This window comes from Procambarus clarkii, chromosome 30 (assembly GCF_040958095.1).
Source record: "Procambarus clarkii isolate CNS0578487 chromosome 30, FALCON_Pclarkii_2.0, whole genome shotgun sequence".
Taxonomy (NCBI): Eukaryota; Metazoa; Arthropoda; class Malacostraca; order Decapoda; family Cambaridae; genus Procambarus; species Procambarus clarkii.
The window spans coordinates 13,316,375-13,330,833 of NC_091179.1; the positions used below are offsets into that span (position 1 = coordinate 13,316,375).

The following is a 14,459-nucleotide window of genomic DNA, read 5'->3' on the forward strand; positions in this document are numbered from 1 at the left end:
GCAACGTTGTGGTTATGTTGTGGTTACACTGTGGTTATGTTGTTACGTTACTAATTCGTTGTGGTTGTGTTCCCAAACAGATGAAAATCTATTGATAAACTATGGAAAACTAAATCGCCATTTCAGATTTCATAGGAAACTTAGGTTGTAGCAATAGGAGCCAAGCCTACTTTAAAAAGGGGCACGGGGCTCCATGCTTGGGATAAACCCTCCCCTCCAACCCCCCACTATGACACACTCTCCCATACATTCACAATTCTTCATGGAAAGTTGCGTGAGGCTAACCACGAACGTCTGAACTCCAACCTCTAGATTGATCCAAACAAACTTCCTCTATTATAAATTTGGATAAATATCCAAAGATATTTAGGAGAGAGAGAGAGATAGACTGACTCAGAATTTCTCCACAGACTTGGAGAAAGAGTAACTGAAAAAATTAGTGACAGAGAGTGACAACCCGACACAGACTAACATAGAAAGTCAGAAAAAAAGACAAACTGAAAGAGCAGAGACAGTCATAATAAAATATAGAGACAGACATACACAAAGAAACAAGAATACAGGCAAAAAAAGCAGGCATAGACAGATATAAAAAATAGACATAAAGAAAGAACTGTGGCACCCGAGTCGACCCGGGCACCGCCGGCTACCCCCATCCCAGAATTATATAAATATAGGGTGTCCCCAAAAATGTGTACACACTTTACCAGCTGATAGCTCAATTCATGTTTCTTTAATTTCAGATTTAACTCATTGGAATTAAAAATTGGCAGCTAGACAAACTAAAATCCTACTTGAGGATTGGAAACGCAGTTGAAGTACAAAGACAGCGTAGGAGGGAGTTTCAAACTGATCCACCTACGCGACTTATCATCACTTGAATTATAGAAAAGCTTGAAGCCTATTCAAACTATTGAATATTTGAAACTTATTCATATGGAACTATTCAGAATGACCACAAAAAGCGTTCCGGAATACAACATGGACGTTGACGAGCCATACAAAATAAGAAAGGGTACTAAAAACGTTTCAACAAAATCCAAGAAAATCTCTGTGGCATCGTCTGTCCAGCGCATTTTGAAGAGCTGCCATTAGAAAAGTTACATACCAAGTCCACGCTATCAATGTAGGTGATCCGGATCGAAGAGTGGAGTATTGCGAAATGCACTTGGCAAGTTGTGTAGAAGATGCACACTTTCCAACAAAGATTGTGTTGAGTGATGAGGCTACATTTAAATTAAATGGTTCACTTTAACCACCCAGATTGCACTTACTGGGGACCTTTGAATCCTCGTTATGTTAAAATATCATGTTAATTTACCAGGCGCTACAGTGTGGCGTGGCTTATCATCCAGAGGATTAATTGGACCATTTGTTTTATGCAACTGTGATTGGTCTCATTTACTTGAACTTGCTGCGACAGTCTGTCATGCCAAGCATTAGAGAGGTCTTTGAAGATGAGAAGTTTTATTTTCAGCAAGATAAGGCACTCCCCCACACAGCCCATCCTCCTGTATTAGTAGTACTTATAGTAACGATGAGGACCATAGTACATATACCGACGTACAAAGAAATTAGAAAGTAGAAATCGCTACTATTCAGTTAGACAAACCGGAAAACTAGTTTCTAATTATGTTGCAAAGACAAACTTGACTAACCTAACCTTCCTATGCCTAATGCACGATATCTGAGGCCTAATATAGTACATATGTGTTCTATTCTAAGGCCTAGGAATATTTAAGTTTGCTTTTTAGGTTAAATTTTTCCGACTAGACAGTGAATAGTACAAAGTTCTACTATCTAATTGCTTAGAACGGCAATTTTTGTACTATGGTGCAGATAGTGACAAAAACTACTATCTAAACAGGAGAACGGGTTGCCCAACACGAGCATCGTAATGTATGAGCGTGCCATTCCAAGTAGCACGGGCTATGGTGAGCCCGTAATGGACTTACCTGGCACACGGACATCAGTTTGAAAACAGGCGTTGATAAAACCAACTGAACAATGTCTATAGATACTATTACACCCCGTCTTATGTTTATCAATACTGTCACTAGAAACAGAATCACACAATCAACATAGACAAAATATAAAATCTAATCACTTTAGACAATGATTTGAAATCTGAGAAGTAACATTCTGGACTAGATTATTGTCACAGACACACGGGAACACTCGACTCTCTCTCCGTCACTCACTCACTAGTTACTCAAAACAACTCTATGAACTCCTGCAATTAAAATGAACACAAATGTGTGGTTTATGTAAGTATCTGGTGGAATATTTACCTCGCCACCGGGAGAGTAGTGATAGCCTCTCCTGCCCCGCCGCCATGTTGTCGTCTCCTCCACTGAGGACGTCCTCTGGTATTAAGACACGTGGATGGGAAATTGAAATTGAAATTGAAATAAGTTGATTGTGTGTATTTATACCTCAGTAAACTTATTTCAATTTCAGTTTCAATTTCCCACCCACGCCCTTTATTAATACCAGATGACCCTATCATTTCTGATTAACCTCTAAATATTCCCATTTAACATTGCTCTATGTGTAGGTCATGTGAAAGAGTCAATTTTTCCTTTAGAAAATATTGATGTACATTCTACCGGTAAGCCATAATTAACACATGTCTTCCGGCCCTACTTTCACGGGCGGAAGGATATGAGGGAGCCGCGGTGTGCCAGCTGACTGGGAACATAAACAAACACAAATTCCTCAATGTTTGTGTTATATAGACTTCTCTCTCTTAAACAAAGTGCTACATAAACTGTCTCTTCAAAAAACATGTTTCATAAGGGAGATAAGGTGTGTATACCTGCTGGTGTTGTTGTCATATATTCCTATAGTGTTTAGAGTTTAGCTAGAGTATTACCAACCTTCCAGCAAGGATAAGAAGAAAAGGTCTTTTCCAGTGATGGTGGAGCCTCCAGTCCGGGGATGACTAAGGGTAAAACTATATCGGTGTAGAGGTGAACGTGAGAGTGGTTAACCAGTAGTTGAGAATGGTGTACTGCGCGCATGCGCCTCGCGCACGATCATATCCTCCCCCCCCACACATACTCTAAGCCTGGTAGCACCAGTGGTTATAACGAGGACAGTACTAGGGGGCAAGTGCAGTGTTTGACACACACACACACACACACACACATTAAGTGCTTCGAAAGTTCTGAAAAGGCGGACATTCGCCTTTTTATATATTTGAAAAGACTGTATTTGGATTCAAGATCATATATGGATTGGAACAAGCCCACCAGCTGATTTCTGTGGTAAGTACAACTCTCTGGTACTGTACTGTAGGCTTCTTTTTACTTTGAAGTGTTTTAAGCTATCATTTTATGTTGTTTTTTTTTTGGTTTGTTTTGTTTAGAAATGCATAAGTACATCATAGCATTGAATCCCATATGGGATAATAGGTTTCTTAAATTGAGGAGAGGTTCTCAAGACACCAGTAATCCCTCTCGTCTCATCATTAGTTGCAATCTTTAGTCAAGAATTCAATACATAAATTGTTTTAAATAAGACAAATAGGATAATAGGATTCACCACAACAACAACGAAAAACGTTACTAATATGACAGCTAATGATATTCTTTAGGTTCAGCTTACCCATGTTAGGCTTCACTTAGATTATGGTAAGTTTTGAGCACCATATTCTGAAATGGACATAATGTCTCTAAAAAATATACTGTACAGAGGGAGAAATGACAACCTTAGTCTCAAGCTAATGAAACCTCTCGTTATGACGAGAGATGAAGAAAGCTTAATTGACTTGACTTTCTCTAGATAGGGGGAATAAGAATGAGATGAAACCTGATGAAAATGTAGACATGGAAGATAAGGAATAACATGGAGGATGTTAAGAAGAATGTTAATGTCAACACAAAACACAACACCAAACAATGGACTAAAAGTCTGATGTACATTTAGATTTAGAAAAGCCCTTACTAAATTCTAGTGTGGAAATGGGTTAGTTGATTTATGAAATAGGTAGCTAGGTAGCATAATATACAATTGGTCCTCTATTATTGTATATATACTTGTGTATATATATACACACACAAATATATCTATACTTTATGTATATATATATATATATATATATATATATATATATATATATATATATATATATATATATATATATATATATATATTTCTGTTTTACTTCTCATAGAATTGAACGCAACAGCATATTATCACAATGGCATGTTTTTATGGCTAAAATATATGTACGTGTGTATGTACGTATATATGCATGTATATATGCATGTATATATGCATGTATATATGCATGTATTTATGCATATATATATATATATATATATATATATATATATATATATATATATATATATATATATATTCTGGCAGCAGGTTTTCTTTTAAACATGTCTCATTGAATATGACCGCATATTCTGTATTTACTATCTTCTGGTTTAGGGCTTCTATCCCTCTATTATTCTTGCATCAGGGTTTAGTTGAAGAGGAGTTCTCCAAAACTCATGTTCGTTTTGGAGCATAAGTTTTGGAGAACTCCTCTTTCAACTAAACCCTGATGCAAGAATAATAGTTAGAGGGATAGAAGCCCTAAACCAGAAGATAGTAAATACAGAATATGCGGTCATATTCAATGAAACATGTTTAAAAGAAAACCTGCTGTCAGAATATATATATATATATATATATATATATATATATATATATATATATATATATATATATATATATATATATATATATATATATATATATGCATAAATACGTGCATATATACATGCATATATACGTACATACACACGTACATATATTTTAGCCATAAAAACATGCCATTGTGATAATATGCTGTTGCGTTCAATTCTATGAGAAGTAAAACAGAAATCTTTTCGCAAGATATATCCATATATCTATAAATATATTAGACTGAACAGACATTTCCTCTTTTTACGTGCACGCTCGAAGCCCTCCTCGCCGCACGGCCTGTTTAATGGCTAGTGGTAAAACTGAACATGGCACACGACGAAGGCGTTTGATCTCTTATCTCCGTCTGCAAGTGACGCTCCGGATAACGAAAGCCCTTGAAGATTATTCTATGCTGTTAGGGTTTTGGCTTTTTTGGGAGTGTACACTGTGCTACATTGATAATACAGTGTGTTATTTTGGACAGTGCTGCTCTCACGAGTATTTTATTTTAACCTTCATGCACCGTACCTGGAGATGCAGGTAGGGTGCGAGTGAGTGGGGGAGAAGGGGTGCAAGTGAGTCAGTGTGTATGTGGAGGTTGGATGGATGAGTAGGCGGGCGAGTGAGTGAATAGGCTAGAGTGGAGGAGAATGCCTCGGTGAGTGAATGATTTGGTGAGTGAGAACGTGGATGGGGTAACTTATTCATCCTTGCCCTCCTTGGATGATGAATAAGTGGGTGCGTGAGGGGGTGGAGTTCAAGTAAGTTTATTGAGAAAAGGAAGTAGATCTCAAAAGGATAGAGTACCTTAGGCTAGTTCTACCCTTGAAAGGGGTCGAGGGGTGAGTGTCTGCTACACCAGCACCCCCCCCCCCTTCCCCCCTCGCCCCCCAACCGGATAATCTAACACTCTCAAGTCGTCATATTAACTGGAGCGGCGGAGCAAGATTATCTCCGCGTAATGTCTCCATTAGAAGCAAGGAGCCCCGATGGTGGTGGTGGTGCTGGAGGTGGTGGTGGTGGTGGTGGTGGTGTTGGAGGCAGTGTTTAGCTAACAATTCTATTAAACATTGTCTACGGGGGAAGTGATGTCTAGCTCTACATTCCCCGCCTGCTAGCCTTGATGTATATGTTCCGTTATAATTTGCCCTTAAAGTTGTGGATGGAGGTGGCTTCCACAGCTTCTTCTTTCAGTTCATTCCACTTGTTGACTACCCCCGTACAAGGTACGAGTATTTCCTAACATTCCTTCGGCTCATTTGTGTTTCCAGCTTTCACCTATGTCCTCTTGTCCTTGCTTTCTCTCAATCTGAAGAGGTTATTTTTGTCCACCTTATCTATTCCCCTCATTATCTTGTACGCTGTGATCATATCCTCTTTGTTCCTCCTGTCCACTAGGACTGTGAGATTTAGTTCCATTAGTCTATCTTCGTAGCTTAAACCTCTTAGATTTGGCTGCTGTTTTGTTGCAAACCTTTGTAGTTTTAAATTGTTACTTTATGCTTCACTAGGTGCGGATCCCATGCATGTGCTGAATAAATCCATTATTGGTCTAACAAATTTTATGTAGATTGTTTTGAAGGAGTCCCGATTTAGGTTTCTAAACGATGTTCTTATATTGGCAGCGTCCCATATGGTGCCGATGTTATTCTGTTTATTTGTGTCTCCGGTGTAGTGTTGGTATTAGATCCACTCCCCAGCCTTTCATTCTTTCCAAGTTCTGTAGTTGCCTTCCCTTAATGATGTTGATACATCTTAATCTCTTCTCTTTCTTTCCCATCTTCATTACCTTTCACTTGTTAGGATTGAATTTCAGCAACCATATCTTTGACCACTCCTTAAGTTTGTCAAGGTCGTCGTCCTGTAACTTTCTGTAGTCGTCCTCTGTTTTTACATTCCTCATCAGCTTTGCGTTATCAACAAACATTGATATGTACGAGCTCACTTCCTCTAATATATCGTTCATATAAATTAGGAAGAGGAATGGTCCCAGGACCGACCCTTCTGGGACCACACTTGTTACATTCCTCCAGCATGAAACCTTCTTTCTGTGGCTCTTTGGTTCCTATCCTTCAGGTACTCCCTTAAACAGTTCAGTGTTTCCCCAACTATCCCAGCCTGCACTGTCTTTCATGAGGAACAGTGTCAAATGCATTGGAAACAATCTAGGGAAATCCAGTCTACCCAGTCCTGCTCTTTACTATCGTATTTAATAACCCTGCTATGAAACCCAGTTAAGTTTGTCTAGCACGACTTTCCCTTCCTAAAGCTGTGCTGACATTTTGTCTCACAGTTGGGCCTCTTCAGATGCTCCATCAGTCTTAACCTGATTACATTCTTTTATACATTACTTTACGTGGAATACTTGTCGAAGACACAAGTCTGTAATTTCGTGCCTCCTAAATATAGTGCGTCGCTTCCACCCAACACACCCACTCTCATACTCCCACCCGACACTCCCACCCGACACTCCCACCCGACACTCCCCCGACACTCCCACCCGACACACCCACTCTCACACTCCCACCCGACACACCCACTCTCACTCAATACACTCACTCTCATACTCCCACTTAACACACCCACTCTCCCCCGTCATAATCATTTAATATTTCCTTCCCTTTCACATTCTATTAGATTCTCTCACTTTCCCTCATGTTCCATCATCCTCCCTTCGGTTTGTACAGTGTTCCCTCACCTCCCTAACAGTACCTACGGTGAGAGGAGGCACTCTCCCCTGCAGCAGCCTCGTGGCCAACCCTTCACTATCAAGAATAATAATGAATAATCACTATTCCTCTCGGTTATATTTCCCTACTCTCGCTCTCACACTAATCCCACCCTGTTCCTCCTTACCACGTATTCTCTCATTTTCTATTTCTCTCACTCTTTCCCTATTCTTCCCTACCGCGTACTCTCTCTCATTCTGTTTCTCTCACAATCTCCCTATTCTCACCCTATTTCTCCCTTCCACGTATTTTCTCTTTCATTCTTTTCTGATTCTCTCTCTCTCTCTCTTTCTATCCCAAAATAAACTTTTATGCTGACAGCCTTTGTTCCCCCAAGCTGTTATTGTGGCCCGGTTTCAGTCGCATAGAAAACGGGTATCGGAGCGCCTACCGACAGAGCATAATATCCCGGTGATGTAAACATCCCGCCCGTAAAACTCCTTCCACTCGAGCACAACAGCATGAATGGACGGAGCCACGTCGTCCAGTCCTGTATGGTCATTTTTCCAACGATCTACAAGCCGGAATTCGGCTCTTGTAGCTCAGCGTTGCTTAGCACTCTCTGGTTACCCCACCACCTGAGGGTACTACTCCATTCATGTGGGGGTATGGATTGGTTGTGGTTGGTAGGGGGGGGAGGGGGGGTAGGGGATTCACTACAATATATCATGGCTCGTTTGGGGGTCTAATTGGCAGTCTTCCTATTAGGCTCTGTAATTTATATGGCAAAAAATACATTTTTTTCAGATTTTTTTTTGTATCTATATTTTCCATTGATACAACAGTGATCTGATGGGTGCACACCTTTAGTGCCTCATCAGATAAATTAAAAAATCTTGTGCAGAGAAGCGTGGTCGTGTGCGCCGGCCGGGAAAAATGGTTTTGTATGTTTTATATCAAAATGTTTACTGACTATCCCATTATATTTCGGAAATTTCCAAAGGATGTTACAGCATCTGACTGTTTGTGGAGATATAAAAAAGAATTACAAATTTGTTTAATCTTTGTATGTATGTATATATATATATATATATATATATATATATATATATATATATATATATATATATATATAATATATATATATATATATATATATATATATATATATATATATATATATATATATATATATATATATATATATATATATATATATATATATGTGTGTGTGTGTGTATGTTTGAGGACTGGCTGCGACTCGAACGTCATCGAACTGATGACGTCCGAACACTTCCGGAACAAGTGCTTCACTGACGACTTTTGTTCGAACCACAACGCTGTAAATACTTCACGCACGTACTACAAATCCAAATAATAGCCAACAGAACCTAAACACCTAACATAACCAATGCCTGAATATACACAATTAATATTATAATAATAATTTATAAATGAGAAAATTCTAGTTTTTAATTAACAGCATGCTTAAATTTATGAATGCGTCTTTGGGGTCGACAGCTGGATGGAATGGACTTGGTCTAAGGACGGGTTGTGAGTCGTGTGTAAAGTTTTTCATTCATAAACGGAGTTTGGCAGGTGCATGGAATGGACTTTAACCTTTATTTATGAGGACGGGCTGCATTAGCACCAGAGCTATGATAACTGAGCTATGAGTTTAGATTTAAGAGACTGATCCCTGTATTACCAGAACAAAATATACACACTGGGCCCTGATAAAAATAAAAACAATTATCCGTGACCAATAAATTAGACAGAAACAGACTGTTCAGTATAGGAGGGATATTTAATAAAAAAAAAATGTTATAGTAGCCACCAGACAATTCGCTCCTTGCTCAGTTGTAGAAAAGGACAAGAAAAACAGAAGAGAGGAAGCGAGGCCGGAAGGTTTGTGGCTGACGGTGTGTGGCAACACTGGCGCGAGTGTCCGTGTTTGGACTCCTGCCGACGCCCCCGGCTACGACGTAATTACTCCCCCTGGGCCTAGTCTTCTTTTCATATTCGGAGTCGTCGATGAGTATGTCTGTCATTATATGTGTTCATATTTTCTGCTTGCATGCCTGCATTTGTCATTTCCGTTCGTCTTTCTGTCTATCTTGATATCTGTCTTGTTGTCCTTTGTATATGTTTCTGAAATATTCACAAAATTTGCGGGAAAAAAATGTAGCCTATCTCGCTCAAAAAAGGACACTAAATTAATAATGAATTTTGAAGCTATGTGAGATACATATATTGTATTTAAAAGTATTTTGTGCGTGCGTGAGATACATATATTGTATTTAAAAATAGATTTCCGCTAGGCATATTTACTAATAACAAGATACATATGTTTCTTGTAAAATGTTAAACGCAGTAAAATTATAGGATTTTGCATATCATATATATAAAGTACACACATATTGGTATATACATATATTAGTATATTTTGATAGAAGTCTTTCTTGTAGACAAATGTTATTGACTAACAGAGAGAAGATGATATCAATTATCCTAGCACGAATCTTCTTTATATATCTTAGATTCTTTTTCACTTGAGAAGAAAATATAAAAATATTAATCTACAAAAGATCATTTTTATAGCTTTTATAGCCTGACACTTAGGAGATTAGTGTCGTTGAACTTATCAACATTTTATCAATAAGTTAAACTTATTTTATCAACAAGTTAAACTTATTTTATCAACAAGTTAAACTTATTTTATCAACATGTTAAACTTATTTTATCAACATGTTAAACTTATTTTATCAACATGTTAAACTTATTTTATCAACAGCATTTTATTAACTAGTTAAACTTTTCGTTGAAGTTATCAACACTTATCAACAGGTGATGAATCGTTGAACAGAATATATAAACCAAGAAGGATGAAACATCATATATCAACAGAGTGGGGGTTGCATCCTGGGGAGGGTCCCTTCTCCAAGGCTTAGGGGTCTCTACAATTGCACCAAAGGTGGTACTCCTCTCTATATATACAGTAAATATATCCGAGGTGGTTGGGGAGGGGACAAAAAACAATGTCGCGCCAGCCAATGTAATAAACAAATCTACAGGTATGTAAAAAAAAACAAGAGAAAAGCTCTTAAAACTGGGTGTCAAAACAGAGACGCCAAGGTTGGTGAGATGAGGCTTCAGTAGTGAGGGCGGCGACAGCTTACGAGAAACCTCCTCACTATAGCAAAGGCAAGTACCCGTATTGCCCGTATTTCAAGGGCAAGTACCCGTATTGCCCGTATTTCAAGGGCAAGTACCCGTATTGCCCGTATTTCAAGGGCAAGTACCCGTATTTCCTAAGCTTCATGTCAAACATTTCTGTGCTCCTCAAAAAGGTGATTAGGGTAAATCAGGAGCATCGATCGCGGTTGACAACTCTCTTCAGAACTCCGCCGTTTGTAACAAGCATTACAAATGCATCATATTAAGAAAAGTAAACGCTTACAAATGTTCTCGTTTTCTATGCATCGGACTCGATGGGTTAGTGGGTTGCTTGGGTTCGTACTTTTTTCGTTAGGCTAGAAGGTTGGATTTTTTTTATGAAGGGAAAATGAAGAGATTCAGCAAAGACGTGGGCAGCATACTGAAATCAAAGCAGCTTGGTTTTGGAGCCACCAAGGTTGTGAAGTGGTTGCTCATACACCACGAGTGAACATTGTCAACATCACCCATCAAACACCTCACAATAATAGATTTAAAAAAACTAACTTTCTACGAGGTCAAAGGATGAGATGAAATCCGTGGTATTCCTTGCCATCTCCCTGTCCCATGTTTATTCATTCACTCATGCTGTAGTGAGGAATCAAAGTGTTTTTTTGTTTAGCCATACTGATACTTTGCTCGCTTTCCTCTTCTTGCCGGCCCGACAGCCTAGCCACGTCCAGATTTAGCACATGATTCTTAACCTCATTCCTGGTAATTTCAAAATCTTCCACGGCTCCAGTGCACATGTTTACTGTATACAAATTTACTGTAAGTATACATGTTTACTGTATACATGTCTATTTATAGCCACGCAGAAGCTGACCAATACGGGTTGCATCGTTTGAAGTGGGACGGGGGGGATTCCACTTTTATGGAATGCCACACAAAACCCAACGAAGACAAGAACATTATCAAGAGCCTCATCACATTGCACTGCCCAGCAGAGAGAGAGAACCTTGCTTATCCTGTAGTGCTGTCAATCCTTCTTAATCGCCCACATGGAATTTCGTTATACTCCACGAAGTGTGGTGGTAGCTGGTGTTAGATTACAGGAGTCTGTACCCTGGCTGACCCTTGTATCATCTTCAGTACTCGTCAAGCAGGTGACCCCGCCACTTTCAGAAAAATGGCTTAGTTCAATAAACACAGGGAACGAGACCACCACTCCGCTTCAATCGGATTTAATACCCTTGGCTACTGAAAAAGTGCCATACAGTTTCTTCATGGATTAGGTACCTAGCTCGTCGAAGAAACAATGAACCCAGATTCGGCAAGCTTCGTCTTCTAGAGCCTTAATGTGGGAAAATGGTCTCTGCATCTTTGGTCCCAACCCTTGTGGGGGCCACGATGCGGCTGTTCGAGGCTGTGAAGGAATGAGCGGGGCTGTGCATTGCTGTGCAGGGCTGTGCAGGGCCGGGTCTGGGCCACTTAGGGCGGACGTGCTCCCCAGCAGTAAAGGGTCTGGTCCCATGCAGACATCTCTGTATCCTGATTACCCTAATCACGACAGGAAACATTCATAAATCTCATCTTCCTGGCGACCACTCAATCATTGGCACTCACTTAGCGGCCGGTGCCACAGTGCCTCGAGGACCAGGCTCCCGTAAGAGCCAAGTTCTGGCCTCAAGTGCACGCACACTGAGCCTTTGTTACCGACTGTTGAACATGATTGGTTGGTGAGTGACAGTTGGATAGGGATGTCCTTAGGAATCCGTATTTCATACGAATGTCAGCAAGAGCGAAACTCCCGCTGATAAGGCAGGTCCCCGAGTCCCTATGTCGCCGCCCACCCTCATGAACTTTGATATGTTGCTCTTTTCAGTGTTCAATTAAGGGGCAACAAAGGTTTAATAAGTCGTGTTCCTTATTTCCCAACTGCAACTTGAGCGGGTGAAAGAGGATTCCGTTTTCTATTGTGTGATCATTGTCTTGGTCGGGGCTGGCGATCGATGTCATTACCGACACTTCCTGCTGCCACCGCCACTTCGCCGCTAACCCGGGACGACATACGGGTCAGTTCCGCGCCCGTAATTGCGTGCATGTTAGGGCTGAAGGGCCGTGTTGATGCCGCGTGTGGATAATTGAGGGAGAGACGGCGGCAGATTCGGCTCCGGGACGAACAATGTGTGGGAGGTCGCACAGAGCCACCAATGAGTCGACCCCCAAAGATTTTCTTTACGTTCTCGCCCTATAAACCTCTCCTGAAGCACTCCGGTGCTACTTGGCCAAATAGCTGGTTTTTGTTCGGTTTATTTATACTTTCAGTCTCATTATCTCACCTCTCTTGCTTATATGAGTTAAATATAAACTCCATAACGTGGTAGAGGTGTGTGCCCCTCGTTGGCGACGCTGCAGGGAGCGACATGGGAAACCAGCAATATGGCGGATACTCACGTACATTTGAAGGCGGCGAGGAGGGAAGACAGTGCCAAACTTGCAGTGCCTCGAAGGCCGGTTTTGCTGGAGGTAGTCTATACTGCAGCGACTCTCTTGGCGCCGCTGGGATTAGCATTTTCCTCCCCCCAAGTCATCCAGTTCTCGATTTACGGCCAAACATGGATATCTGTTGTGTGGTGATGTATAGGCCTCTGTGGGGACATGGAAGGCTTTGTTTCTCTTGATGGAGCTGTGCTTCTGCAGCCCCCTTCAGCCCTGCCACCCCCACCCCCTCACCCCAGGCACCCCCCTTACCCCTGACACCCCCTCACCCCAAGGCTGTCACCCCTGCCACCTCCTCACCCCAGGCCTGTCACCTCTGCCACCCAATTCCTGTCATCCCCCCTCCATATCACCCCTGCCACCCCACAGGAATCATTAAGAACTTTGTATACCACATATGTCAGACTAATCCTGGAGTATGCAGCTCGAGCATGGAGTCCATATCTAGTCAAGCATAGGACTAAACTGGAAAAGGTTCAAAGGTTGGGCACCATTCCTCCCCCCTTCCCCCCGTCCCAACCCAAATCCTTATCCTGACCCCTTCCAAGTGCTATATAGTCATAATGGCTTGGCGCTTTTCCCTTAAAATTACCTTGCCTTCCCTTGCTACCAGACTAGTACCCGTACTGAGGGGGATATGAGCTACAAGGAAAGACTACGGGAATTAAAGTTAACGTCGCTGGAAGACAGTAGAGTTTGAGGGGACATGATCACCACATACAAGATTATCAGAGGAATTGATAGGGTAGATAAAGACAGAATATTTAACACAAGGGGCACACGCACTAGGGAACACAGGTGGAAATTGAGTGCCCAAATGAGCCATAGAGACATTAAAAAAAACTTTTTCAGTGTCAGAGTAGTTGATAAATGGAATGCATTAGGAAGTGATGTGGTGGAGGCTGACTCCATACACAGTTTCAAATGTAGATATGATAGAGCCCAATAGGCTCAGGAACCTGTACATCAGTCGATTGAAGGTTGAGAGACGGAACCAAAGAGCCAGAGCTCAACCCCCGCAAGCACAACTACGTAAGCACAGTTAAATATTAATATAAATAATAATTACATTTTGCCTTAATATATACATTTATAAAGGAAGCACTCACTTGCCATTTGGAGCATACCCAGTACAGATGCCAGTATAATAATAACTCAATAACTAATAATTTAGTTATAATAGTTATTAACTAATAATAACTCAAGGATTACAATATTAGCTACAACTAATAACCCAATACGATAACTGATAATTTTCTCCAGTTCCTTGAATAGATTTAAGTTTTACCCAGTCCTCATCTAATACTCCAACCTTGGAGTATTATGGCCCATGGGCCTCCTCTATCCTCATGCTCCAGCCCTCACCTGATCATGCTCCAGAACCCGTCTCATGCTCCTTCCTGCCTTCATCTCACGCTCCAGCTCTCAGCAGATGCTACAGCCCTGATC

General features: G+C 40.8%; 1 long non-coding RNA gene across 2 annotated transcripts in view; it reads right to left on the reverse strand.

Annotated features, from left to right (window-relative positions):
* The window catches only part of LOC138370078 (uncharacterized), a 95,427-nt gene extending 93,084 nt beyond the window's left edge, over positions 1 to 2,343 (reverse strand). For both annotated transcript variants that reach the window (XR_011230020.1, XR_011230021.1), the window contains exon 1: positions 2,292 to 2,343. This is a non-coding gene — a long non-coding RNA (uncharacterized lncRNA). The remainder of the gene's footprint in view (positions 1 to 2,291) is intronic.
* Positions 2,344 to 14,459: the final 12,116 nt, after the last annotated feature.